Raw genomic sequence first — 4,964 nt, forward strand, 5'->3', positions numbered from 1 at the left:
TCGGCCAATAAGATTAAATTTCGGATACTGTGAAAAATTTATCGGGTGTTAGGAGATAAGTAGAGGAGGTGATTTGATTGATGTGAGAGAGAAAAGAAAAGATAAGATTGCATTTAAGAGGTGACAAGTGTCACCTTCTTAGTGGTTCCAAGTTAAGATTTACTATTCCAATTTTTGACTTTTTTTGACCAAAAGGTAAATATCTTAAAAATTGCTCAAAAATTCACCATTTCTTCTCCTTGGTGGCCGGCCCTCTTGTGCTAAGAAAGGAAGAAAACTTCTTCAATTTACAAGTCCCAACTAGCTCAAATCACCCAAAAATACTTGCTTCCATCTATTTCTACTCCATAAAATCTCTCTAGTTGGTGTTAGTGGTTGGTTTGGTGAAGTTTTTGGAAGAGCTAAGGTGTTCCACAACTTCCTCTCTCTTGTTTTCTTGGTAAGTGGTGCTTGACTACCCTCCTATACCTTATGAAGCTTAGGTTATGCTTATTAGTGATTAAAGTGCTGAAATTTCTGGTTTTTATCTTGGTTTGAAGTGATTTGGTGAAGTTTTTATTTCATTGATGATTTTTCTGGTTTAATTGGATTATGATGGTGTGGTTGTTTATGATGATTGGCAATGGCCTATAGTGACACTAGTAGGTGTGAATAGTTGATAATTGCAATCAATTTTGGATTTGGAAGAATTTCTGGAAAATTAGGGTTCTTGGTTGAACATTCTGTCCGAAATTTTAGGTCATAGATAGAGGCCGAATTGGACTTTTCTCAAAACATGAACGTTGTAGGTATTGATGAGGTTGAAGTGCCTGCAAAATTTTAGGGAATTTGGAGTAGTATAGAGTGAGTTATGCCGTTTTTACTGTTGCTGTTTTTGGTGAACAGAATGTCCGAACTGCGATAGTAATTGTCTGTTTTGACTGGAATTGGTTTGGATTTTGTTGTTGGTATCTTCTGATGAAATGTAGATTGATGTCTTAGCTTTCATATTCCATTGGAATCAATGCTTTTGGACCTGTATAGACTGACTTGGACTGATTACAGTTTTGTGTGATTTGGGAACCTGCAATTACAGTTCTGGGTTGGTTTTCTGCATTTTGACTTAGTTGTGCTAGGATTTGGATTGAGAGGCCTTCTACATTGTTGTAGCCCCTTAAGTCCTGGATATCCCTGTAAATTTTCAGGATTAACGGAGTGGTATAACCTGAGTTCTAAACGAAATACTCAGACCTGTTTTGACCGTCAAATTCTGTTCTGTTCTTATATCCGGACAGTTTATGACTGGAGCTTTGGCTTCACGTTTGACTAGGTTACAAACTGTTTGGGCTTGCGACCAAAACACCAAACTTATAGCCCTATATCATAGCTTTCTAACTCCCTTGGAATTTCATGAATCGGATTTATAAAACCTGAGATATAGCCGAGCAAATAAGGCCTGCCCGTGAAAATGACCATTTTCTGGTCAGATTTGTTTTGGTCCTGACGACCAATTTCTGTTCCGAATTTGGATTGCCGACCTTCATGAAAGTTGTTCCATTTGGAATTAACTATCTAACTGCCAATTTTCAACTCTTTTGCCCATGTGTAGCATAGAAAACAGTTTGCACTCAAAACTGACCATTTGTGCATTGGCCAGATTTCGTATGTGATTGTGTTTGGTTCATTTGGGGCTGAAGCCTCCAGTTTCAGTTCTGGATATCTTCATAACAATTGTTGTTCATCCTTTAAGCTTCGATATGGTGTCTCATACGCCTTAATCCGATATTCGTAGCTCAACTTATGATTACAATAGAAACGAGTGTCAAATCTGCCGTTTCCGCTAACGGCCGTTTCCGTTTCCGTCCGTCATATGTATGTGCGCGCGTGCCGTTTTTGCCGTTTTGTTTGTTTGAGGCATGATAGTAGCCGTTTACGATATGATGTGACACAATCTTCTATTTCAGACGGTGGTGAGCTGGGCGGAACTGGTGGGGCCCACTACTAGCTGTTCATTTCGATCCGACTTCGTACTTTTGCTATTTCAGTTTTTGAGTAAGTATTCAGGCCAGTATGGTGTGTTTTCTTTGCTATGTGTTTGAGATGTGTGAAAAGGGTACTTAGGCGAGGGTGTACTTTATCGCACTCGACCTAAACCCTAATTTGAATGTATAATTGTACTTGGCATATGTATATGAACCTTTTGGAACCAAAACCCTTGAGCTTGTGGCTCGGGGCGACTTTCGAGTAAAGTTTTGTGAAGTTTGCAAAGTTTGTGAGTCGTGGGCCCGATCTAAGAACCTGTAATGGACTATTGAGCGTTAGGGCTTGGTCGAAGTCATCCCCAAAAACTTTTAAAAAGGTTTTCCTGAGGTCAACCAAGTTTGTAGGTTCAATGTTATGAAACCAATTTTGTGAATCGGTTCACCGAACAGGTGACCAAGTTTGTGAACCGAGCTCTGTGACTCAAGCTCAAGTTTTGTGATTTCGTTCGCCCGGGCAAGTTTGTGAGGTGACTGGCCAGTGAAGGGTGATAAGGTGTCGGTGGGGGTGTACAAGTGAAGTTTTACGGACCATTGAGTGTGGTCGACGGAGTGTCGGCAGGAGATCACGCATGGCAATATGAATTGGCCTTTGGAGCACCTGTATCTTATTATGTGATTGTTAACTTTCTGCTTTTGCTTTACTCTTACTGTGTAACTGTTGTTACGTGAAATTTATGCTTTCGGCCCCTGTTTACTTACTAAGCATATAGCTTAAACGCCCTTCCTTTTGTTTCCTAGGCAAGGGGCCGAGCGGGGACTTTTGGCTCGTAACACTAGTATAGTTAGATTGGCTTGTATTGTTAAACAGTTAGGATTGTTTGTTTTAGTTTGGTGGTTTGTATCAGGACCCTTTAGGGTCTACTTTTTGCTGGTTATTGTTTATAGTATATTAGAGCGGTTTGGCTTGATGCTTTTGAAGATGTAAATAGACTTTTGGTGGTTGTATATATTATGAATCGTGTTCTTGTGGCTTAGAAGAGTTTTATTAGCTTTAAGTTTTGAGTCCTGGCGCGAGCTAGGCAGGAGGCCCGCCGATACCCTTGGGTTCGCCCTTGGGAGAAGTGGGGTCGTCACAGGTGGTATCAGAGCGCCTAGGTTAGAGGACTTGGGCAATTGTGGGACATACGTGATAGGTTTATTAGGATTACTTAGGATTATGTGAATCTCTTTAAGTTGAATGATCTATTTTAAGCTGAAATGTCGGTCAACTAACGAATTAATGTTTGTAGGTATGGATTTGGGCAGTTCTAGCGGCGTGGGACCGGGACCGAGACCTCCGAGTGGGAGGGGCCCGGAGTATCACGTTTGATTGTGGGGTCTTACTAGATATGGCCGCGGGGGCACCCCCACGAGCTACCGGGCCAGAGCAGATAGGTGAGATAGGTACTTTAGGTTCCGTAGGGAACCGGGGCCCTAGGGGAGGCGTTTAGGGTCGCTTTCGTATTTTGATTAGCTGGCAGATTACTTTTGTTAGAACTGGCCTGGCTAATTTCTTTTGTTATTTGGTTGGTTGACTAGATTTTTGGAGCCGGAGTGCTCGTGTGTATATTGGGTTTTGACCCGACTGGAGGTCGGGTAATTTGTATATCTTTTGGTGTGACATTGTAATGTACCTATCCTTTGCGTGCCTTTCGTGTATCTGTTTTGTGTTTTGTGTTTTCGTGTATCCTTTACGGCAGGTTTCGAAGGTACGCTTTGACCACGGATTGAATTTCGAGGACGAAATTGTCCTAAGTGGGGGAGATTGTGAGGCCCCAGTCCGTTCGTAAGCTGATATGAGGGTTATTCGTTAATCGGTGAGGTGGTTTCGGGTTTTTATCGCCCGTCTTTTCTACATTTTTCTTTATTGGAAAATTTTCCCAGATAATTTTTATGAGTAAATATAGTTTTTAGATGATTTTTCTAGTATCGGTTAGATTTTGAGAAAATAAGAACGGATTTCGGACGTGGGACCCACTAGTGCGAAAAGTTCGGGAAAATTCGGCCAATAAGCTTAAATTTCGGATACTGTGAAAAATTTATCGGGTGTTAGGAGATAAGTAGAGGAGGTGATTTGATTGATGTGAGAGAGAAAAGAAAAGATAAGATTGCATTTAAGAGGTGACAAGTGTCACCTTCTTAGTGGTTCCAAGTTAAGATTTACTATTCCAATTTTTGACTTTTTTTGACCACAAGGTAAATATCTTAAAAATTGCTCAAAAATTCACCATTTCTTCTCCTTGGTGGCCGGCCCTCTTGTGCTAAGAAAGGAAGAAAACTTCTTCAATTTACAAGTCCCAACTAGCTCAAATCACCCAAAAATACTTGCTTCCATCTATTTCTACTCCATAAAATCTCTCTAGTTGGTGTTAGTGGTTGGTTTGGTGAAGTTTTTGGAAGAGCTAAGGTGTTCCACAACTTCCTCTCTCTTGTTTTCTTGGTAAGTGGTGCTTGACTACCCTCCTATACCTTATGAAGCTTAGGTTATGCTTATTAGTGATTAAAGTGCTGAAATTTCTGGTTTTTATCTTGGTTTGAAGTGATTTGGTGAAGTTTTTATTTTATTGATAATTTTTCTGATTTAATTGGATTATGATGGTGTGGTTGTTTATGATGATTGGCAATGGCCTATAATGACACTAGTAGGTGTGAATAGTTGATAATTGCAATCAATTTTGGATTTGGAAGAATTTCTGGAAAATTAGGGTTCTTGGTTGAACATTCTGTCCGAAATTTTAGGTCATAGATAGAGGCCGAATTGGACTTTTCTCAAAACATGAAAGTTGTAGATATTGATGAGGTTGAAGTGCCTGCAAAATTTCAGGGAATTTGGAGTAGTATAGAGTGAGTTATGCCGTTTTTACTGTTGCTGTTTTTGGTGAACAGAATGTCCGAACTGCGATAGTAATTGTCTGTTTTGACTGGAATTGGTTTGGATTTTGTTGTTGGTGTCTTCTGATGAAA

This window comes from Coffea eugenioides, chromosome 9 (assembly GCF_003713205.1).
Source record: "Coffea eugenioides isolate CCC68of chromosome 9, Ceug_1.0, whole genome shotgun sequence".
In the NCBI taxonomy this organism is placed as follows: domain Eukaryota; kingdom Viridiplantae; phylum Streptophyta; class Magnoliopsida; order Gentianales; family Rubiaceae; genus Coffea; species Coffea eugenioides.